Raw genomic sequence first — 25,305 nt, 5'->3', positions numbered from 1 at the left:
ACCTCTACCAACCCCCTGAGTTTGTCACAGAAGAGCTTTAATTATACCAAGATTAAGATGGACCCTTTGTACAAATTAGGAGATTTCTGAATACAATTGCTTTTATGGGATTTTATTTTTAGACAGAAATACACAGCACACTTAGATTCTTTATAAAAAGCAAAAAAAACTTTCTTTTTCTTCCACTTTTCTATTACGCACTACTTTATGTTTTCCTATCATTAAATCCCAATAAGCTATGCTGTAATGTGGTCGCTACACGCCAAGAAGTGTGTAAATTAAAGGCCGTTTACTTTTAATGGATGACCGGACTGCCCACAACAAGGACCCGCTGAGATTTTCTATCAAATAGATATGAAAACTGAATTTGCTTTCTTTGTAATACTTTAGTTTGATGAAAACCAGGACGAAATTATTGCTTAAGCGACACATTTCTTGCGCTTACTCCGTCTTTTCTTTATCATTTAGCCAAAAATAACAATGGCAGCTGGATAAGTTGGGTGTTGAAATATTCTTTCAACACCAATAAACGGACTCATGCTGGTTACATGTCACACGGTTAACTTTCTCCCCCCGTAAAACCCGTGTTCTTATTCCGTATGCGGACCGCGTCCACCTCCTGTGATGGGTTTATAAATGCAGAGTCCGGAGCGTTTTCCTTTTCACGCCCGGCCAAGTCTCTGCGTGAGGACGGCACCGAGCATCTCCTTTTCTGACGGAGAATTTCTTCGCGCAAGAGAGAGAGAGAGAGAGAGGGAGAGAGAGAGAGAGAGAGAGAGAGAGAACGAGAGAGGGAAAGAAGGAGAAAGGACAGACCTCACCCGCACCTTAGTCTGCTCTGAACCTTTCTACCGGACCGCAGTGGATGGATCAACAACACAAGATGTGAAAAGAAGGAGGCTTTTTCTTCTTTATTATTTTTGGCAGGCTGCAAGAGTGTTTGATCACGGGAGCTTCGCGCACAGAGAGGGATCAGCTGCCTCGCTTTTTCTCTCTGCTGCTCTTCCCTCTACGGGGAAGTGGGATGCGGGTTACGCAGCATCACCGGTGCCGTCGTTGCAATCAACCTCACAGATACACCTTCCACTTCTTAAGGGCTATCAGATTGTGGGCCCGTGGAACAATAAAAACTCTTTAACCGGTGACGAAAAAGGGGGCTCATTTCTACTGGTGATAAAGAGAAGAGGGATATTTTTCAAACTCCTTCGGATGTGATTCCCCCGCCACCCGCTCTCTTCCCCCCCTTTAACCCCGTCGCTCTTATTTTCTGCCTCTGTCCCGTGAAAGCGGGAAAAGATCTGATCACCCCCCCCACACACACACACACACACACACCCATCCCCCCCAAAAAAGAGATTTCCCCGGACCGCTGTTGATCTTATCGCTATCGCATTTAATCTGTCCATTTCTCTGTCCTGAGAGTGTCGGTGGTGGAGGGGAGCCGCGGGAGATCCAGAGACCTGAGGAGGGGAAATTGAGTTACTCTGCAATTACAGGCTTTTCTTGCAATTCAGCCTGAGTTCTGCGGACCGAAGCGCACCAACCCCGCACCAAAGTGAGAGGGAAATTGATTTTTAAGCCAAGCAAAGAGGCAGCAAAGGTGAGTCTTTTTAATTCATTAATGCGCGGAGTTTAGAAGAATGTCAATTGCCTAAGACTGACTCAACACAATTGAAGCCTTTTGGTAGACGTCGCTTATTCGTGCAGGATAAGTTTAATAGTTATTTATAATGCAATTGCTAATTAATGGATGACTGAAGCTGTTAGTTTCTTGCCAGAGTCGAACTGCTCGGATTGTTTTCTTATATCCGAGATGCTACAGTTGTCTTGTTGTGTGGACTCTGGCCGTGCGCACATTGTTGCATGTTGGGCAGAATGGAAGCCGTCATTTGCGCGGCAGCAACAGGAGAGCACAAATCATTAGTTGGAAGGAGGCAGAGAGGACGTCTTGGTCGTGACGGATGTTGGGAGGGCGCTGGCAGAAAGTGACACAGATCGGACTGTAAATTCATTTCGTGGGTGATGAACGGCAGATGTGTGGCGCATGTTGATGTGACGCTCTGCGCACTGTTGGGAAAGTGCACCTTTTTTTTCTCTCAAAACACAGATGCACAGGAGGTGTGTGTGCGTGTGTGTGCGTGTGTGTGTGTGTGTGCGTGTGTGTGTGTGTGTGTGGAGCCCCCCTCCACACTGGCGATGCTGTCATGAAAAGAGAGGAGGGAGGATATATTTTTGGCACCACCTTGTGGTTTGGTCTGCTCCTTTTTTTTTTTGCTGTGTTGGTGGCATCTACAGGTTACTGGTGTTATTTATAGCATGATGAGCGACAGACCCACATCCAGTCATTATGATGTAACGGTATGTTTTTTCATTTATCTCCCTAATATTTTTTTTTTTTTACAATTAAAAATACATCTTTACATTTTCTAATGTTTTGTGTGGATTCGTTTTGTTTCCACTTTTGATTCCAGCAGTAATTCTATACTAATCCAAATGGCCTTGTTTGAAAATTTGTTTTATTTGCCTAATATGTTGCAATGAGGAACATAGCTTTCATCCACTGCTGTCTCCACCTGTTAAGAGCCATTTCAATCCCTTTTTTTTAAGTAGAAATATTGCTCATTTTAAAAACACAAACAGCTCAGGCTGATTTCACGCTGAAAAACACTATTGTAAAAACACATGCCAGAGTCTCAAGATGTAATTTAGTAGTAGATATTGAAGTTAAGCAATTATTACTACTGACGTGTTGTTTGCTTCATCTGAAAACCTGTGGGATTTGCTAATCATTTTCATACTGTTAACACTAATTCCAAAGTACAATGTGTTGCTGGAAGTATTTGATCATCTGCTTCCAGTCGCAAATGAACTTGAAAGACATTCCCATTCATAATGCATGTGGTCTGAAATGTCGTCTGTGCGTCCTGTGGAGCTGCAACAGCTTCAACTCTTGCGGGAAGGTTTTCCACAAGGTTTAGGATGAAAAAGATGAGAATTATTTATCTTTATTCTCTCGACGCGTACATGTGGTTTCAGACACTGATGACGGATGAAAAGACCTGGCTCAGGTTGAGGTCAGGAATCTGTGCAAACTGGTCATGTTGTTCCAACCAAGACTTGTCAGTGTCTTTATGGAACTTTCTTTGTCCTATAGGTTCGAATCCTGGTCAGGGATTTGCACGTTCTTCTTGTGAATATGTACATTCACGCTGGCTTGACAGAAACAAAACTGTTAGGTATGCATGGTTGTTTGTCTCTGTGTTGCCTGAGTGATGGACTGGTCAGCTGTGCACTGTGTTACTGTATCTCTCTCTCAATGAAAGCTAGAGAAAGATGCCAGCCCTGTAAGGAGAAGTGGGTTTGGACAATGAAGTCTGGCAACTACCAACCAAAGCCTCATTCCCTGAATTGTGTCTGTTGTAGAGTCCAGTGGGGGTGTGCATTACAACTATGCATTGAAGCTGACACCTTGCATTGCGCCTGGTGATGTGAGGCTTGGATACAGCTGCTGTGCAACGGAAACTCATTTCCCGAACCGCTCTATGCACTGTTCTGGAGCTAATCTGAAGGCCACTGGAGGCTTGGACGACTGTGGCTACCGACTACCATCCTCTTTATGATGCCACTAACGATTAACTGTAAAATATTTGGTGCAGAGGAAATTTCCCAACTGGATTTATTGCACAGCTGGCATCCTGCCACAGTACCTCGATGGAAATCATTGAGCTACTGAAGTTGGCCCATTCTTTCACAGGTGTTTGTAAAAAAAATAGTCTGCATGCCAAGGTACAGGATTTTATACACCAGTGGCTATATAAGTGACACCTGTTTCCATTATTTGGATGGCCAGCATGGTGTTTTCTATGTTATGCCTTCAAACACAGTGGTAATATGTCCACAATGGTAGGGATTGTATAGCAGTATTTCTGTGACAGGTTTAATGAATGCTACTAAATTTCTGTTTGCAGCTTTAACTTTTTAACTTTCTTAGTGGACTGTCTTCATATGGAGCAGTCAGATTTTTCAGTATCCACGTTGGAAAAATGACAACTCCTTTTGAAATTGGAATTCCAAATTAGGAGGTCAGAGGTTACAGAGCAGCTCCAAGGTTGGCATCGAGTATGCCTTCAAATGTATAGAAAGTCAACGTTACAAACTATTAATTGGTAATTAATTTTGACATTTTTGTATCTGTTTAAATCAAAGGCACACATTTCACTTATGGTAGTTGGCAAAAAACATAATAAATCCTTTCAGTTTTAGCACCGTCACACATGTGCAGCGGTTTGATATGACCATGAGGAAAGTTCACAAGTACTGGCACTGGTAACTTAGTGCGCATAAGCGCCACATAAAAAAGTATAACTTGTGTAAACTGCGTACTGAATAAGTGTCCTATTGCTTTTATATATGTGCAGCCAAGCAGGATCAGCAGGTTAGGCTGTTAGAAAGATCGACCAGAAAACTGCGATCAGTGCTACATTTATTCGCTCTTGTTGTATTTCCAACTGGGATCAAAGTGTATTTCTCTGTTTATTTGATACGTTTTTGAGATTGCCATTTATTTTGAGTGATTATTTTTCATAATGTTATGCAAAATTCCTTAAGATATGAATTAATAAATTGTGGAACTCACAAGTGCTTCAAAAATGTATTCCTAAGAAGAGCACCTAAGTGTCTTTATTTAAATGCATCCCCTGCTTAATATTGATAATAAGAATCCATATAAAGCCATTGTCCTGCCTCTATATTTCTTCTGTTTTAAACATTTATGCTTTCTAACTTTGCAGTATCTGTCTTATGTTAACCTGAATGATTATCAACAAATACTGAGTCCTGTTCCCTCTCCAGCCTTTTTTCTCTGAGCACTCTTCTTTCAGAAAAACACAGCTAAATGTTTCCTTTCCGTTTGAATCTTCATGTTGAACACAGGTGATTCAACAACCACCAAGATGAAGACATTTTCTTTTCCCAAAGAATGAATTGTAAGTGATGCAATACACTGATCAAAAAAGTCAGAAGGAAGATGAACTACCTGCATGCCTTCCTCTTTTCTCCTGAGGCTTACCCTTTTTTTCCCCTTGAATCTTGGTGCTAACCTTGTTCACAAGGAGGCGCTCTTACCCTCAAAGATAGTACTAATATTAACAGAAGTCAACAACAATGCATAAAACAACACTAAGGTATTAGCATAATGACTTTGGCTCAGACAGTGTTTGTGATTTGGATGAATTTCAAGAATTTATTTTTGCTCCAAGCACAGTTTTAATATCATTTTTGGCAAATCAGAAGGTATTTTAGGCATAAAAACATAGTAGGATGATCAAACCAAGAATAATTTAGTCCTATTATTTTTTTGCAGGAACATCTGTTCTGCGTGGTCAGATTGTCAAAACAGAAATGTTGTGAGATGATAAGTGAAATCCTAGCTTATTTGGGACTCCTCTCTGGTGATTCGGCCCCTGAGCTGTTTTTGAAAAACCCACCTGATGAAAAACTGTCTCTGGTTGCTAAATCCAGACCATTTATCATGACTAATATAAATAAGCCTCAGATGCTCTGCAGGCTGTTTTTCTTCTGTATTAGTTTTTTTTTTTTTTTTTTTTTTTTTTTACTTAAAAATGCATCTTCAATTCTGTTTGAAATCTAGAAATGTTTTTATCTTGCCACTAAAAGCAAAAAGAAAAGAGCAACAACTCTAACAAAACAATGTTAGCTTTCACTACATTTTAATGTGCGCACAATACGAACTGTTAATATTGCAACCTTACTCTTGCAGTGAGTCCGTTATTAATCAATGGTCATTTTTAGTAATGAAGCTCTATTTAAATCCTTGCTGAGGGTTTTTGACTGTAGCACTTCGGATAATTGTACATTGGTGATAGGTATGCTGGTATTTCAGATGCTTCCTATCAAAGTCCACTCTATCAATCCCCCTCACATATTCAAAACATTAGCCAAGGTAGATTTATTTCAGTCTGACTTCTAGTGCATAGTCATGGTCATATCAGACAAAAAGGTCTACATTTTACCTACATTATTTAAAAACAAACATTAATCGAGCAAGATGAACTCTCCTTCTGTACGCCAAACAGATAAAAAAAATCTAAAATTTAGTTTTTCTTGAGAAAATAACTACGTGGACAGTAAGCAAATTGTTTATGATATAAGCAAAAGTAAAAAAAAAATGTAAATGTAATAATTACTTTATAAATGGACTAAACTTTTTTTTTTCTTTACACAATAATGTATTTGTTTGAAACAAGATATTTAAACACCATGGCACTTTATCAACTTTTCTATCAATATCCGTCATTCCCAAACTGTGATACAATAATCTCTGGTGTCAAGTGGGCTATGTCTGGTGGTACTTAGAAGAGGATCAGTGGTTTGCAGGTTAACAAGAATTATTCACAAGACAATCACAGTAAGTGCACACACTTTACAGACCAAAGCTGCTTTAAGGAAAAGTGCTGGACTGGAGGTTTTAATGACCCCTGTGGAAACTGAAGTGGCTGGAAGTAATACAGTTTAATACAAATGATCGCAACCAAGCTTCATTCCTAGAGAAAACTGGACCAGTTCAGTTTGATTCCATCAAATTTACTTTTAGCTTGTCAGTTTAAGAAAAAAAGTAGAAGAAATAGATAAATCAAGAAGCAATAATATTGAGTTAAAGATCAGGGTGTCGCAGTATTCTGGGGAAAAAAGACAGCAGTTCTTACATTAGCATCTTTTCATGTGTGAGACCCATTCATTTCTAGTTTATGTTGATTTCCAGCACAAACGCATATGATTGTACTAAATAATGTTCAGATTAGTTGGTCATCTGAACTTGACTGCAGTGTGGCAAAAAGCATTAAAGCTGTGAATAAAAATCAAGGTTAGTAAAAAAAAAAAAAGATTTCCGATCTCTTGCATCAGTATAGAGTAAATGATTCTTATCTTTTTTTAACATTTTTTCTTATTTTAGATCTGAAAACTTGTTTGTTTTGTTCAATTGACTAGTTTTAATAAATTCTCAGAATATGACAGTATGATGACAATCATTTTACTCAAACGGATCCCTTGCCTAAAAATATTCAACTCTGAATAATCTTTTTTGTATTTTCAAATTTCTTTTCCAGATGGGCACAATGGATGAGATCTGTTTCAAATGTAAGATGCTTCATTTAAATAGACCACTACATCACTATTCAATGCACTAGGAAGCGGAAGTTGAAATCAGTCAAACCAATTTCAATCCAGCATCACAACTTTACAACCTTTATCTGCTGGATTCAAGTGGTTAATCTGTCAAAAATACTAGGCACTGTAGGATTTATGCTCTCATGGCACTGCTGAGGCCTCATGACTGCTTTTTTTTTTTTTTTTTTTTTTTCTTTTTGCGATGCTCTTGGTTGTTGTTAAAAACAGTGTTGGATTGTACAGAATCTTCTAGGTCAAACTCAATTCCTCCGGCAGTTTGAAAATCACATGGCAGCGTATCTTTGTTTCAGTTCGGATCTGGGTGAAGTGTTACCAGACACTTGACCCATTGGCAGCCGTTTGCTTGTATCTGTGCTTCAGTTTACCCGGCGTCTGGTTTGCTGAGGTTTGCAAAGCGAGCTCTGCAACTTTAATCGAGCACAATGGAGCAAGTCAGATGACAATTAATTTAAACTAAATGCCAGATTTTCCAGCAATTTGTGTTCCATATGGGTCTTGCTGTGGAAGCATTTTGTGTTTGTATGTTAGATTTATTTGTTATTAATTTAGAGTTGGCTGAAAGACGTGTTTTATTAATATCTTTTAACATACTAATTAAAAAAAAGGGGAGATACAACATACTTCAGATCTTTTACCGACTTGCAGGGTGAAGAAAAAAAAATAATCTTTCTTGGCCTCATTTCTGGAAAATCCTGATACATCACCATTCAGTCTTTATAAGGATGAATATGTATGATTATGATAATTCAAGCAGTTTCAGTTGAAAGAGTTGCAATTATAATAATTTGTAAAAGGTTACATGATTGTTGAAGAACAAGTAATTGCAATTAATGTAATAGCAGTTTCAAAGGACGACAAGAACCTCTTTTGATGAAAGAGTAACTTGTTTACTAAGCAGCATTATAGGAACATATGAATCACAGTGTTGGTGTTAGATCTTTTAAAAGTCTTGTAATTTCCCAATGTACAGTTTAATTAAAGACTTCCCCTTGTGTGTTATCTGCTGAAGTTAATACAACATTTGAATCCATTGATTGAATTATCTTCAGGTACCTTTTTGAAGATGCCAGGAGGAACAGGGCACTGAAACCAGTCCTGTGTGTCACGTTGGGATAGGATTACTGCTGAACAGCAGCACTCTGCTGCACACTGCAAAGGACAGTTTAAACCTGCAAGATGACTTGACAAAGATAAGCATGAAAGAGCAGAAAACTCTAACAGGGAGGAGCAGAAAGCTCAGCCAAAAGTTGGTATCAACCAACATCCAGATGAAGTTTTGGCAAACATAGTATTAACTAACCATTGGTGTTTTGTAATAAAAAAATCTCATTGATTTTTTTTTTTTTTTGAGCGACTGACATAGTTTTAATGATGGATACATATAGATGCAAATTATTGCATATTTTTTATACATTAAATCAGTGGGTATGACATGCCCTCTGATGCAATCCTAAGATGGCATATTTTCTCAAAAATGTTAAGTCTAACTCATGTCCCAAACAAGCAGAATTCTCACAAACAAGCATGTTAATTTGAAAATATGCGATGGAAACAATTGGTGTAAGAATGGAACTAAAAGAAAACATGAAAAACTACTTAGTAATAAGTTCAAAATATGTTTTTTGCATGTAAAATCTCGATTAAGTGACAGTGGCAGGGGGAGCAAATATAATATTACAGCAGAGGCCGTGTGCACTGTGTGCTGACAAGAAAAACGAAGTAAGATTCATGGTCTCATTGCATTCTTGATCAGTTGATGGATTGGACATGGGAGCTCAACTCCCCAAAGTTGTGAATGTTAACTAGCTACCGTGCATCTATCCTTCAGCCTTTGAAGCATACACACCCAGCACGGTTCACACACGGCAGAAGCAAGCCATCTAGTCAGTTACATTTCTGGGGTGTATCTGTACAACCTGACTGATTTATAGTACTCGCAAGGGTGAACTCCTTTTCTGTGTGATGCTTTGGTTTAGTACACAGGCGGAAAATGGGAGAAAATGATTGTACAAAATCTGATTCTGGGTGGTAAGAGTTAAACAGGTTCTGGGTTAAACAGATTTTATCAGAACGCATCAGCTTTTTGTGTCACTTTACCTTTCTATGGTCCAGGTGTGAGGACAATGCAGAATAATGCCAGGTCGTGGCCTTTAGCATACCTGTTTGTGCCTCCTCATGGTTTTATCTCTTTGCACGTTTTCCTTGCAACAGCATAGCCGTCTGTGTGCTCGGTGCCCCTTTGGTGAGCGGTTTATTTGTCTGTCAAAGATGATCCATATCCACTGCACAACCTGTCAAACGTTTAGACAGTGATAAATAAGAAGGAGAATAAGTGCAAAGCAAGCTGACATAGATAAAGTACTTGAAGGGATTCAAGTGGTGGTCAAGGGAAAACAGAGAACCCAGATGGACACAGTGTACATGTAGCACGCATCGTGACTCCCTTATCTACCTGAGCTGGCGCATGTTCTCGCTCTCTGCCGGTGTATTGTTAGTTAGAAACGCTAAAGACGAAGCCGCTGTGAAACAGAACATTGAAGTCAAACGTTCGTCTTAACATCGCCATTTTTAAAAAAGCCAGAGCCAGTATTTTAAAGCCAGAGCTTTCATGTCTTGGGTTAAATGGCGTGAAAGAATTAATAGGCTACTGCTAATATCATAAGATGTGACAGCTGTCGGCACCAAATTCACTCAGTCGCAGCCATTTAATAAATGTTAAGTCTATACGAGTGCTCCGCAGCACAGAGTGAATATATTAGCTGCCGGGTTAATATGAACTCGGTAAGCATCAGCCCCAGCTTTTCCCAGCTACTGATTGTTATGATAAGAGACAACAGTCACAGTTACTTAACTAGACTGATCTCCTCATCAACCATTTATACGATTATGTTGCATTTTTGCAGATTGGTTGCTGCCTCCTAAATCATGCACAAGCACATTTTATGATAGTTTTAGCATCTTATCTAGATTAACTCATGTAATGTAGTCAGAGGACGATTTACTGTATACTAAATTACTTCACATAAAATCCACTTGAAGATGAAAGAAACCTGAAGACTTACCAGAAGATGTTCATTAAAGATCCTTTAAATTATTCAAACACATGACTGGTCTCATGACGCTGGTGAAATTTACACGCATGTTAAAAAATAACGCAAACCCTCGAAACTTTTACCGCCTTTTACACGATTTTTTTGTGCACCTACAATTTGAAAGGTGCGTTTCACAAAGCTTTTCATTTTACAGCTTTATTTTTGTCTAACTCCTGATTAACCATCTCACTGGCACAAATTGGATTTGGCATATGTTTTTTTTGGTTTTACCTTTTTAGATGTTTTTGCACTGCTTAAACCACATAAAATATTGAGAAACTGCCAGGTGCTAAAAGAAGCAGCTACATTAGAAAAATAAGAACCTCAGCATATCACACTGCAGAGATTCAGTTATGCCAACAGAACATTGCACAAAGCATAACTATTGTAACAAATAAAGCACTAAATATAGTTCGACATGCAGACAGCTCAGAAGTGCTAATTTTGAGTGATTATTTTGTCCCGTCCGCATCTTCTGTGATTCCTCTGGGTGCTGATGTTGGCAGCATTTTACGTCCTACGATCAATCTATCTTCTCTGGTAAAGTTACTTTGTCAGGAATATCAGCAGAATTCCTTTCGGGATGCAGAAAGTGTCTAACGCAGCCATCATGTCTCTGGTTAATTGGTTCAAAGTAAAACTGACCTGAGTCAGTTCAAATTATTTGCTTGCTTACTCCGCTCACCCTTGCTGAATATTGGCCATTTACTAGTGAACGCTCTTAAAGTCCAATCCAGGGTTTATTTATATAAAAATCTTTATATTAAACTGCTTTTATTAGACTCCATTTGTTAAATCATCTTATTTTCTACCGTTGCTACCCATTAAGCAGCGGTAGAATATTTAACCAAGAGGCAGTTTTGAAATTCACACTTGTTCTCCAAGTTGGTTTTGCAAAACCCCTGACACACGAACTGCTAAGATATCTGGATAATTTGACACTCAATAAAGCAGAGAAACACTTGGAGGAAACTTTAACAAAAGTTTCCTCCAAGTGTTTCTTTGCTTTAAACATCTAACGATGTAAACATTATACAAGGAGTGTCATTAATTACAACAAAAAGAGCATCTTTATCATCATCCTCTATTAAAAGGGGGGATAGATGTTTACTACACAGAAATAGTAGTTTGTTTTTTGTGGGGTTTTTGTTGCACACTTTTAAATTGCTTTTTATTTTTGTTAAAAAGTGCTTTAAAACTTATTCTTTATTGAGCTGTCTCCTCTTTTTATAGCTGTCCAGCTGCTGAAAAAAGATGTCATGTTGCCAATTTACTTCAAGTGTCCCAACAGGCTTTCTTCCATTGTCAAAGACTGTAGACCCAACCCTGGCATCCTTACAGAATACTTTATGCTGAATCTCATGTTTGACTTACTCCCAGGTATGTATTATGTGCCTGCTCAATTTCAGCCATCCCCATCAGTCTTTTTGCAACAACACATTAAGGATAGATCAGTTGAAACCAGATGGGTTGTGACTTCATAGAACACCTTTTCTTGCTTGTATTTAATTTTTTCCATTACATACTGGCTCAAAAACTAGTTCTGACTCCCCGATGTCACAACTGACTACAAACGAGAATCTTTTCTACATTAGTTTACTTTAGATTTGCTGCCTTTCAACCATGACTCTAAATCTAATCTTCTATTTCTGCTAAAATACACTCAATTAGTACTTAAATGAACTTGGTTGATTACCATTAGTCTCCATGATCTATGTGCCTGTAAATGTGTGATGAAAGAAGAGTCTTTGATTTACAAGCAGCATATGTGATGCAGCCCATACCATTTTTAGATCTCTTGCATTGCAACAGACAATGACATAAATGCCCTTATCAATGTCCGCGTGTTTCACAAAGTGTTCTCACAGCGGATCACAACTGGTAATCCATCTAGTGTGCACAGGGACTATACAGTCTTCAACTTTATAAATGTCAAATGTTTTACAAAGCAATAAGCGGTCCCAAGGTAACCGTTTTAATGCTAAAGTAGCATTGTGTCAGATACTTAATGCAGGGTGTCTGTAGAGTGGGAACCTTTCTTCAGTTGCATTAAAGTTGGCTTTTGATTTGTACATCCCTCCCTAAAAGAAAAGGACAAAGTGTCCCTTTATTTGTGCAAATCAAAAGGTAACTCCAGAACTGTGCTTCAGCAGATTGTTAACCCTGGGTTAGCCAAATGAACTCAGAAGTGTTTGAAGTTCAGCTGTTGAATCGATTTGGAAGTGTAACATAAAGTTCTTTTCACTACTGCCTTGCAAAATACTCAAAGCTGATGCTTTAAAAGCAGGATTGTTTCTTTGTTCCTCTTGTTCTAAACACTTGCAGGTTGCTGTGTCAAGGTGCAGCCGAAGAAGACAGAATAGATTGGGAGATCAAATGTACTTGGAGCTTGATGATGATCTTACAAAAGTACCTTTGCAAGGACTCCCGTCACATTCTTCAGTTATAAATAGCAGACTCGAGTAATGATGCAAAACTATAACCATTCAGTTATAAAGATATTTTATATGCTGGCTTACCTGCCTGACTTCTTCTTAAGCGTTTACTTAGTGCTCTGCCTGTGCCATCTCTTTAAAACATCTGAAATAAATGTTGCAAACATTTGCATTCTCATATGCAAGATGTTCAAGAGATGTCTGTTAAATTTAGGGACACAAAGGATGTGTGAAAATATATTTTGTATAGTCACAGATGTTGTGTGAGCACGCCATCATTAAGAGAAAAAAAATGCCTTGATTAAGGGAGAAGTACTTACTGGTGTAGTATTGATAGAATGTCAAAATGTAAAATAAGCTTGTGTTTTTATAGAGGATGGAAGCAGCTCAAACTTAACAAGTCAGTTTCACTTAATCTTGGTCATAAATCAATACAAATATATTAGTAAATCATACATTGTGGGTGCCAGACTTTGACCAGGCTTGCTTTTGCTCTTTTAGTTTTTTCTGTTTTTTTAATTTTAGTTCTCAAACAAAAACTTGTCAATCATTGCACTTTTCAATTTACACAATTTTCTAAATTGCATAATAAGTATTAATGAGTTTGAAAATGATGATTCACAACGACGATGCTGAACCCCTCAGTAACCTTTACATCTGTATTAAATGCCAAACAATTATTTAGAAGTTATACGTGCAGCGTATTTCTGCTTGGTTTCAAAAACCGCCTCAAATAAAGCAAAATTCAAAATAGCTGAGAAACTGCTAATCACTCAACAGCTCACTTAAACTAATTTTTCTTTATTTATTGGTTTAATAGTGTTACAAGGTGCTGCAGATCTATCGGCTGCACATCCATGGTGTGAATCTCCTGTTTTATCACATGCCTAAGGCGCTCTGTTGGATTTAAAGCTGGTTACTGTGGAGACACTGAAGTTCAAGGATCTGATGTTCAAGAATCTATTTTTGAGATTATTTGAGAATGGTGACATGGTGCATCACCTTACAGGCAGCAGCCATCAGAAGATGGGAACACTGTGGTCATGAAGTGAAGGAAACAGGCAGCAGCATTACTAAGATAAGTTATGGTGTTTAAATTAAGTTTGATTGGTACACAAGGACCGGAAGAATGCCAAAAACGTATCCGACACATCATTATCACAACACAGCCAACCAGAACTGGTGATGCAATGAGGTGGATCCAATATTCTGGGTTGTTTCTGAATCTACCCTCTGAATATCACAGCTGAAACTGGAACTCATTGTAAATTTTTTGCAAGAATGTTGTCCAGTTTTGATTTTTGGTAAGCTTGTGTGAATTGTAGCCTCTGTTTCCTATTTAAGAGATGGTATTTCTGATACCTTAGTTGAAACAAGTGATTGATGGAGCAACTGTTGTCTTGCAATCTTCTTGAACTTCTCCTCCCATTCTCCAGTGACCTCTGACATTTTTCTTCTCCACACAACTGGCGTTCACTAGATATTTTGTCAGATTTGAGCCATTTGGTACAAGATCTCCATAAACCAGACAGTCTCAAAAACTGTCTGGTTTATGGAGACCTTGTACCAACACACACGTACTATGTCATATTTTCTTCTCATTGTGGTGTTTGTAATCAACTTCAACAAGTCATCCTCATAACATCTTGATGTGTGAATGCATTGAGTTACTACCATGCTATTGGTGATTTGCATCAACAAGCACTTTTGAAAGGTGTACGCAATAAAGCGGCTGGCAATTACACATCCAACATCTGGACGTCTGTACATCCAGCCTCTAAAGAGAAAGTTACCAAAGCTTTTCTTGCTGTCCTTATATCCAGCCATGCACAACAGCATGCACAAATTATATAGCATACTGGTTGTTTTCTCCCCCCCCAAAAAAGTGTAGTGAAGTTACTGCATTGATCCACACAACTGGCAGCTATTCATTCACACAGTGTCAGGAAACCCTCCAGGCCGCCTTACATCTCTGTGGATTTCAAAGACGACTTCTATAATGAGCCCTGAAATGGCCTCAGTCCCTCACTGAAGTACAGAGAACACTGAAATGTGCATTTTCTCCTTGTGTTATTTTCATGCTGATGAATGATATTCTTGCTGTAGATTCATTCTAATTATTATGCTACAAAGCCTGTTAAGTTCACAACGCTACAAATCAATAGCACTAGGCCTGTCACGATAGCAAATTTTGCTGAGCGATTAACTGTCTCAAAAACTATTGCGATAGACGATGGTATTGTTTGAAGACCTTTTTACACTGATTTAATGGAAATGTCGTAATAATGTGATTTCCTGCCAAAGATAGACACACTTTATTTTCAAAAGAACACTTAACACTGGAACTGATAAAATAAACAAAACAACCAAAAACAAAATGGATTCTCAGTCTCCTCTAACAAAAATGTACTTGAATAAAAACACCAAAGTGTAAATAAATACTGGATTCAACCAAAAGAGTGCAGATTATGAAGTCTGTATACCATGTTGCCCTTCAGTAATCATTAGATTTAAATAGAGAAGATGGGCACATCGACTACCTGATGCAATAGTTCACACTATCAATCAATCAATCAAATTTTATTTGTATAGCACATTTCAGCAGCAAGGCATTTCAAAATGCTTTACATATTGTTTTCGATGTCCGTTGAAAAAAACTTGATCAATTTATTTAAAAAATGACAGAAAAACCCAATGAATTAGTTTTTACACTTCATGAAATCTCTAGAATAAGAATAGACAAACAATTATCCATTATTATTAATCATTACAGAATATGTGACTTACACTGTGGTAGTATAGTAAACAACAACCCTTCAGCTAATATTTCCATCTCCAATCAGTGACCTTTGTAACAGAAAATCAAAATATATAAAGTCAACGGAAGTGACGTAAAAGTCGACTCTGGAACGGCGCTAGCATCGTAAGTAGCAAGTTTAGTTTTTTAACGGTTAGTTTTAACGCCGTAAAACGGTTTAACGGTTCGCTACGTAAGTAGTTAAACTTTTCGAGTTAAACTTTTCAGATCATGTATTAACGCTGACGGTCCTGAAATATATATTTCAAAGTAGGTTTTTCTTTATCAGGTTATCATTTAATAAAATGTAGGCTCTATCACTATGATTGCAGAGTCTATGCACCTTTTCGCTGCTTGAAGACAAACTGCATAGATCATTTAATTTCTTTTTTCATTTTGGGAAATCTTTGTTAATCTCATCTGATTTATCCCCTTAAATCAGAGAGATCAAAGTGTCGGATAATAGTAGAATAGATTTGATTAAACCAATCTTTCTCAAACTGGGATCCCCGGACCATAGTTTGGTACAGCTAGCTTACCAAAGGATTGTGTTAAAAAATAGTAATGGATAATTGGATGAAGACAATTTATTCCACAGCAGATACAGAAAACTACAAATGAAACAATTCAATCATATAAAAATCTATTGTCAATCTCTTTATGTTAAATAAATTTTAAAAAATATGACATGATTTAAATATTTAGTCATTATTTCATCGATAGTTTGAGTCATGCAGAACTGATGTGATCGTTTCCATAGCAACGATCAGAAGCAAGACCTTGCACCAGAGCTCCAGTGAGGTCATTGATGACATCACAGACCTTCTATGATGACATCATAGAAGGTCTATGAGACTTTAAATGCGTGTAACTCAGTTCATCGTCAGTCAGGATCTAAACAGTGCAGTGAAACGAAGCTTTGTGCCAGACAAAGATTTTTAGTATTACAGCGATGCCTTATCCCTTAATATTTCCTGTTGGTTGGGGACTTGGTTACCTCATTACAACAGGAATGAAGAAATTGTGTGACCATTACCTCCCAGGGAAGGACGTGGACCAGAGTGTGTCTCAGGATGAGAACACTTCATTTGGAAACGGACCTACAATGGTTCCCAATGAGCAAACTGACCCGGCTGGGGAAGTTTGCCTGGAAGAGGAGCCAGTTTTCTTCGAAGACACCGACAATAATTTAATGGAGATTTCAGAATGCAGTACTGAGGACCAGAGCACTTCATTTGGGAATGAACTTTCAGCGGTTCCCCGAGAGCAAACTGACCCGGCTGGGTCAGTTTGCTCTGTCAACCAGAAAGTTGACTATGAAGCCTCTGCATTGGATTTGACTAAGACATCGTCTGTCGTCACAACTCAGGATGTGAATTCAGTCTCTGGGAACAATTTGCCCATTGTTCCCAAAGAAAAAACTGACCCGGCTGGGAAAGTTTTTTCTGGGGCTGAATTCACTGAGAAACCTTTGATTTCCAGCACATTTTCCAGCACCTCTGACTTTACAAGTTCCTCGGACGAGGAATTTGTTTCAGAGGGACGCAGCGTTTACAATGAAAACAGAGTCCTAGATCTATCTATGAACTCATCGTTAAAGCATAGGGTTTCTGCTGAACCTGAATTAAACTGCCCCCCGGATGGGGAAGCTAGTTTCACTGACAGGAACAGCAATGAAACCCCAGATAATGATGGTTCTTTAACGTTTCCAAAAGACAAAACTACCCCGGCTGGGGTAGTTGTCTCTCCAGATGAGAGAAAAGTCTTGGGAAACCATTTCTGCACTGGTCCTCAGCAACCAACTGACCCGGATGGGAAAGTTGTTGATGAGGATCAAAGCGGAATGAGACAGATAGAGAGCGACATCTGTACATTTGCAAACCACTTCAACATCAGCTGGATGAGTGCCGGATTTCAAAGTGTCCTCAACCTGAGCGTCACCAGACGGTGTCTGGCTCGGAGACACTTGTTCAAAGAGGCATCGTCTATCCCGAACTGTGCCAGTCTTATCTACACTGCCGTCCACCAACCTGGATATTGCTTTTGCCCAGCAGAAATCTCCCCAGTTTTAATGGAACTGAGGGAGAGACAACCATCACCAGAGTTGGGGAAACAGTTTGAAATCTCTTGTCTACTGGAGTCGGTTCTTGTCTGGCTCGATTCATACGGTGGCAGCACGGATTGCGAAATGTACAGTGAAAACACTTGTACCAGATGTGAAAAATCATTCTTACAACTCCTGAATAACAGCCCCATTGTTGTACTTCCAACCTCGACTTCACTAAACGACACCGCTTCACTGTTTAGTAACTGGATAAATTTGTGGGGCCAGCCTTGTTGCTCAAACTGCAGGTCAAGTTTAAATCGCAAAAACATCCTGAGCAACAATAATGTGATTGTTCTCTTTCTGCCACGGTGGGTTGAAAGAAGATTTCCAGTGGTTCCCAATCCAGTCCTGGAGGTACCAGGAGAAAGTGGAACTGAGTTGTACAGTCTGTCCTCCGTCATTTGTGGAGATGTTAAGTCAGAAAATTTCTACACATATTTGATTCGGGGACAACAGACTATACAGGTGGTGGATGAACATGTCCTCACTGCTGGTGAACCCTGCAGAGAGGATATGTATCAAAACGGATTCATTTATATTTACGAGAAGCGAGTGAATCCAGCAGAACCTCAGAGTGACCACCTAAATACAACTAGTGTGACGGTTTCTCCTGGGCCTCCTCTCCAGAATGATGAAGAAAGTTCTGGAGAAGAGCCAGAACCTTTAAATTTGGATGAACAGATCAGCGCAGAAGACCAAACAAGTGGCCATTTTGAGGAAGCAGAAATGGAAGTGAGTCAGACAGAAAATTGGGGTCCTGAAATATACGGCAGAATAGAAGAAAAAACTTTCTGGAGGGTTTTTATGCCAATATTTTTGTTTTTGTTTAGTTTGTTTTGCTGGGTGTTTTTTCCTTCTCTTGTTTTTTACTGGGCTAGTAATTCCTTACTTTTCTCTCTTGGCATTGGTTTTTTCTGTTTTCGTTTTTCTATATTGGGATTTTAAATAGAAGAATTGGAACCTTTTGTACCCCTAAAGAATGGATCTTACCAGTTTTTGTCTGAAGTTTCTCTCCAGGCGCTCTGACTTCCTCACACTGTCTAAAATCACGTCTGTCTAATTGGTCTCTCTAAATTCTCTTTAGGTGCAGATAAAAAATAAATTTTGTAATTAAACTTTATAAATAGTTTGCAGGTTTCTCTCCGGGTGCTCCGGCTTCCTGCCACAGTCTAAAAAGATTTAGTGAATGCAAATTGACACTTTTATAATATCAATACTATATACCTATATATAGATATAGATCTATATCTACCTATCTATCTATATAATCCATTTATATAGATAGATATGAGATATATAGATGTCTATCTATATCTATCTACATATGTAGATAGATATAGATAGACATCTATATATCTCATATCTATCTATATATATATCGATAGATAGATAGATGTAGATAGCTATTTATATATAGATAGATACCGTATATATGCATATATCTCTCTATATATACCGTATATATGTATATCTCTCTCTCTATAGCTATATATATATGTTTAGACCTGTCATGATAGCAAATTTTGCTGAGTGATTGTCTCAAACATTATTACGATAGACGATAATATTGTTTGAAGACCTTTGTACTCTGATTTAATGGAAATGACATAATTCATGCGATTTCCTGCCAAAGACCGATAGATCCATTAACAAAAATGTACTTGAATAAAAACACCAAAGTGTAAATAAATACTGGTTTCAACCAAAAGAGGGCAGATTATGAAGTCTGTTTGCCATATTGCCCTTCAGTAATCATTAGATTTAAATAGAGAAGATGGAACATCGACTACCTGATGCAATAGTTCACACTACATATTAGTTCACACCTACATTTTCCCTTTAAGAGAATCTTAAAACTTTGGTCGTTCTAAGATTGTCGCTTGTGATTTCATAACCGATCATCCTGTAGTGTGTGGTGTGTTACGGTAGATCGTTGTGGCCACTCTGATCTAAATCAGGGGTTTTTCCCAACTGGGATCGTTACTGCAGCCTGTTGACTGCGACAGGTAGCCAATCAGAAAGTTCGGATTCTCCTCTCTGCTTTCTGAGGGGAAATTACAGAGGAGAATCCCAAACAGCTGACACGGCGCAACCTGAAGTCCAGCGGACATTGGAGATGATATGTAGAAACAACATTAATGTTTATAAAACATTTGGTGCAAAGAATATAGAAATGACGAGGGGAGGAGTTGGAGCGAAATCGCTACGTTGATGAACCCGGTAACTTTTCAGCTGTTCTTCGTTAACGTGACATAAATAGGTTCTAATGATTTTCATTCAGTCAGGACGTTACGCTGAGAGCGTAACGCAACGCTCTAGCCACATGCAACGCATGTGGCTAGAGCCACATGCGTTGCAGGTGTATTGTAGTAAAGAATTGATTAATGCCTGGTTTCAAAATTAGTTAACAGGAATTGTAGCCATTATGTTGTGCCCACTGTTGGACACCACACGGCACGATCGATCGTGAAATCTCCATTAATCGACCGACAGAAATACCTAGGATTTCTGTCGGCTAATGTGTGGTCTCAGGTTTTGAAAATGGGCCGACAGCTCTAAGATCGTGTAGTGTGCGCTGGGCATTACACTAAGGAAATGAGGAAGGGAGGGTCAGTGGAGAGCAGCGGAGTTGAGCCTTTTTTCATTCAGTGTCATCAACAGAAAGAGAAAAATGTTGGAAGAGACGATAAAGGCAATAATTAAAATGACGTCGATAGTTTTAATTTATCGTATGATTAATTGATTTATCGTTTATCGTAACAGGCCTAAATAGCACATTGGGTTCTAAACCGATAAAGGATGTACCAATGGACTGAAGTGATGTTGCATGTTTTTTTTGTTTTTTTAAGTTAATCACCCATGATTAACTTTTAATTTCACAGATGGCTTAAACTGCCAGGGATTAGCCTTCAAGATGATTACTTCTTTGTATCATTTACTCAGTTTAGAGCTGCTTTTTGATGTCTCCAACTTCCCCAATAAGCCATTTTGACCAGAGTGTAATTCTCATCTGTATGATATTTTTCAGGCTCACAAGTAAATTAGACAGCAGAGTGCAGTGTGCATATTAAGGAGCTTTCCTAAGTGTTTGACTTATACTTTTGTGGGTGTGAAGTGCTCGTCGGACAGAAAATGGTAGTTCTGATTAGTTGGGCTGCTGGACAAAGGCAAAAGGAGAACCTGTTGGACTGAAATGTAATTCCAAGAACCTGTTCTGTTATTTTAAAAATCTCTGACCTACATTCATCTAACAGAAAACCTTGGTAGAAGCATTACAGTAATAATGCAACTTGGCAATTACAGTAAGCAATTTGACTTTCCCTTATAAGGATCTGTTGGCACAGCAGCTCGTCCCTGCTTGCCTATTTCTGGCTAGGCAGAAGCCGGCCATAAAATGCCAATGTACTTTTGCGAATGCTTGTGTGTCCGAAATGGGAGGAGATAATTTAATTATTATTTCATTACACTACAATAAGATCTTGCAGTGTAATTTTTTAAAACGTAGAACCAAAAATCTTCTACAGAGTATTTTTTCTATTTTATGTGATAAACACACACCGTAGCTCATGACCGTGAAGAAAAAGACACATGGTTTTAAAAAAAAAATGTTACAAATACAAATCTGAAAAGTTTCCCGTTTATCTGTATCTTTGATTCCCCTAAATAAAATCCAGTGTGACTGACGTGATTACTAACTGGGGTCTTAAAATTAAGGCAGAGAGGTACATGTGGAACAAAAACCTTTATCATACAGCCAGCGCTGTGATGGAAAGGCTGACATCAAAGCATAGTTAGTTGCTTTGCAATCCACACACATTTTGAAATTAATTTATGGTTCGTCTTTCACTGCACAATCATACTTTGCGTTGATCTCCACAAGTCTGTCGCTTGAATGTCTCAGCCACTGAAAATATATACATCATCTGTGGCAACTAAGCCCAATTAAGCTCGATTCAACTCATTACAGATAATATCATTATTCAGAGTGTAAATGTATGACACTTGGAATATAGTTCACCAGAGATTACTCCTAAGTAGTCCTTTAAATGCAAGGAAAGGCAATGCACTGATATCTGCATTCTTAGTTTACTAGCTACAGTACTCTTAGTGCTCAGTTCAATCAATCAAGTTTATTTGCATAGCGCATTTTAGTAACAAGCACTTCCAAGTGGTTTATGTCATAAAATGCTACAATACAAAGTCATTGAACACACAGTCAATAAGTGAAGCATTACATTTTGTTAGATGTCATATCGTCACACGTCAGATTGTTGATTAATGTTTCATTTATAATGTTTCAAAGAGCAACTGGTGGGTTTTCAGTCTCAGTGTTTTGGCTGTTTTGCAGTTTTCTGTAAGATTGTTCCAGATTTGTGGTGCAAAGAAGCTGAATGCTGCTTCTCCGTGTTTGGTTCTGGTTCTGGGGTTGCAAAGCAGACCAGAACCAGAAGACAGTTATCCATCTAGGAAAACTATTCCAAGATTTTAACACTCGTTTTGGGCCATGTTGAACATTAGTAAGCTTATAGAGCACTATTATAAATATTTAAAATGTAATCTTACAGAATAAATCTTATTTAGATGTATAGTGTTTTTAAACGGTGAAAGATTATATTGCATCAGTATTCATTCAACTGAAGCTTTTGCATCCCTCCGTAGGTCTGAGCCCCCAGAGACAGTCATATTAATCTGTCTCTATTTCACTTCCTCTCCCAATGGTGCGTGCAGAAAATGAACATTGTTAGAATTGATCCGGGTACATCGCTCCTAAAGCTCCCCATCTTGTGAAGCAGCCCTCCGTGCCTTCCCAATCCCCTTTTGCCGATTATATGCCAGTCAGCTCTGCCACAAGTCTTGCACTTCTTTCATTTGTGATTGTGAATTTTATCAAACATCAATACTCCTTTGAATCATATCCAAATGGGTATTTTATCGTTCTGCATACAAGAAACAAGCCGTGTGCTCAATATGCTGGCTTTCTTAGTCTTACCTGACCAACCTCTTATTACCATTCAGTGGATTAAGATGGAAACTGGAACTCTATTCACTTCCAGTTGGCAAGGACAGAACTGACAGTGAATTAACTGCGTGTTTCAAAGTTACCTGGTTCTTAAAAACTTACCTATTACAGGGTTTACCTAGGTGCTGTGAAAGTGTCGGTCCCTTACAGATTTATTTTAGTTTTTGTGTCACACTTATACTGCTACTGTATTTACTCGGGTTAACTGTATATGATGTTAAAATTTGTTGAGTGACCTGAAACATTGAAGTGTGACAAAAGAGCAAAAACAGGAGAAGTCTATGAGGACAAACACTTTCTACTGTCTTAGTCACTGAGCGGTGTAGGCTGTTTGAAGTGGACTGGGTTGAACTTCAATTGCATAAGTTAAATATTCTTTCTTTAATCCACGACTAAAGAAAAGACTACATTTTCTTGTATAGATTTTAGCAACTGCTGCTTTTTGTTTCATTTTGGGAAGAGATGACCCTTGTGTTTGATGTGTTTAATATAAAAAAAGCATTCATTTTAGTCTGTAATGCATCATTTCTCCCTTTTCACAGAAAGAAATGTCCTGTAAGATCAGCCTCTGTCAGATTCAGTATCAGATTCAGTATTTTGGGCTCTTGTGTCCCTTTATACACAAGTAGGCTGACAGGAAGGGGGGAAGACGTGCGGCAAATGTCGTCAGGGCCGGGAGTCGAACCCACGCCGAGGACTCAAGGCCTCCAAATATGGGTCGCGCTATCCCCTACGCCACCACAGCACGCCCAGGTTCAGTATCAGTTTTAACCGAGTGGGAGACAGGAGAACAGGACAACCACTAAAACAGAAGCACTGGACAGAGAGAAACAAAGAGTTTGGCTATAAAGATCATTCACTAAATAAAGGAAAATCCACCAAGCAGATGATTTGGATGAATGTGAAACATCACTATCTTTTGGCTTTGGTTTTTTTATCTTCCTCTTTTTAATCTGCTTCATCAGTCGCATTTAATAAGTATCTCTCAAACAGCTGCAGTCACTTCCCACAGACTCCTTCTTTCCTCTGAAGTCGCAGAGCTGCCACGATCCCCATTGTACTCTCCATAGTTTTACAGGACCTTGCTATTTGCATTTTATACTTCCAAATGTACAGCATATGCTGTATGACTTTCCTGTCACTCTAATTGGCTAGTGGAGGCCATGAGTCATTTCACATGTGCTCCGCTCAGCTTGATTGACATGCAGCTGCAGGGACTCATCATATCCCAGGTGAAGAGGCTGTATGTCCCGGCTACTTTTTAATCATGTACTCCAGGCTGGGGCTGATAAGAGATGTAAGGGTGATTATGGTTCAAGGAGGACGTCCTTGCGCTGGGGCCTTGGGATTATGGCTCTTCACCATGCTCTGACTGGGGGAACAAATACATCAGTATTCAGATGGCTGCCTCCGCAGGGGTTGCAGAGTTGCTGGAGAGATTTGAAACAGAGAGTAGCGACTTGCTCCTTCAGGGAACTCGGATCCGGGGCCCAAAGCGTCCACATAATCTGTGAATTTATTGCATTTTGACGAGGGCAGCAGATGGGAGAAAAGATGAAGAAAACTTTACAGATATATTGAGCCTACCTAACCTTTGAACCCAGTTTCCACTTCATTTCTAATACATGCGCAGTGTGTGTGTATGTATAAATGTATATGTAAGTGTATGTCTATATTTATGTGTGTGTGTGTGTGTGTATGTCTGTCTGGGTGATCAAATTCGTGCCGAAAGCATGAATGAAAAGTGAAATATGCCCATCTCTCATCCAGAAAGTAAAAAGTACCACTAAATAGAGGAAGATCTAAGCGAGCTAAAAATAGCGCAGCCATTTTTGCATGTCATGTCATGCACAAACTTATTCTCTGTAAAAGGCAGAATCAAGGGCTGGGTAACAATGTGCAATGAAAGCTAAATCAAAGGAGGCCTCGCTCAAGGATTTCACCAACTATTTAAAAAAATAAACTTAAATTTAGCATTGATTTGCGTAAGATTACAGTTTGGAAACATTTCACAGAAGCAGATGGTTTCACTGGTTATAGGTCGAAATGATATGGAAATAGAATATGGATTCCTCAAACTCACCAACACTTCAGCTGAGGTCACATTAAATGTTCCTGTTGGACATACCGCACCTTCCTATGAATCTGAATGCTTCAGCTTGCCTGTCATTTTGCTACTGGTACACCTGAATATCCCCACCGAGCGATAATTCTAACATATTCTATTCACCGCTGATAACTTATCCATTAATTTAACTATTTGTACCCCTTGAAGTTTGGAAGGAAAAACCAAGATGTGTTTTTTTAATCCTACGTTATTTATTTATTTTTTTTATGATACATATAAACCAGTTAGAATATGTTTATTGTCTAAACATATTCTAACTGTATAATACATGTTTATCACATTTTTTTTTGCACAAAATCCTTCTCAGACAATGAGATTTCACTTTACTCAGTTCTGCCTATTTTAAGAAGAGAATGGACTGGTTTAAAGGCTCATATCACTTTTTAAGTCCAAATAATCTGCTGCGACAAAAATAATAATAATAATTGAACAGTGATGGAGGTGTACTGTTGTAGGACTAAGATCCAATAATAAAAGGAAGACAAAGTCTAAAGTAACAAATTAATGCACAGGACCT

The 25,305-nt window shown here is 38.6% G+C and overlaps 1 protein-coding gene across 2 annotated transcripts in view; it reads left to right on the top strand.

Annotated features, from left to right (window-relative positions):
- The window catches only part of grik4 (glutamate receptor, ionotropic, kainate 4), a 356,426-nt gene that overhangs the window by 20,060 nt on the left and 311,061 nt on the right, over positions 1-25,305 (top strand). The window contains exon 1 of one of the 2 annotated variants that reach the window (XM_044120576.1): positions 812-1,600. The exons of the other annotated variant lie outside the window; for it this stretch is intronic. The gene's annotated coding sequence lies outside the window, so the exon portion shown is untranslated. Of the gene's footprint in view, positions 1-811; positions 1,601-25,305 lie in introns of those variants that run through there. 2 annotated transcript variants of the gene reach the window in all.

The sequence above is a fragment of the Gambusia affinis genome, linkage group LG06 (assembly GCF_019740435.1).
Source record: "Gambusia affinis linkage group LG06, SWU_Gaff_1.0, whole genome shotgun sequence".
Taxonomy (NCBI): Eukaryota; Metazoa; Chordata; class Actinopteri; order Cyprinodontiformes; family Poeciliidae; genus Gambusia; species Gambusia affinis.
This window is presented reverse-complemented; position numbering and strand designations above follow the sequence as displayed.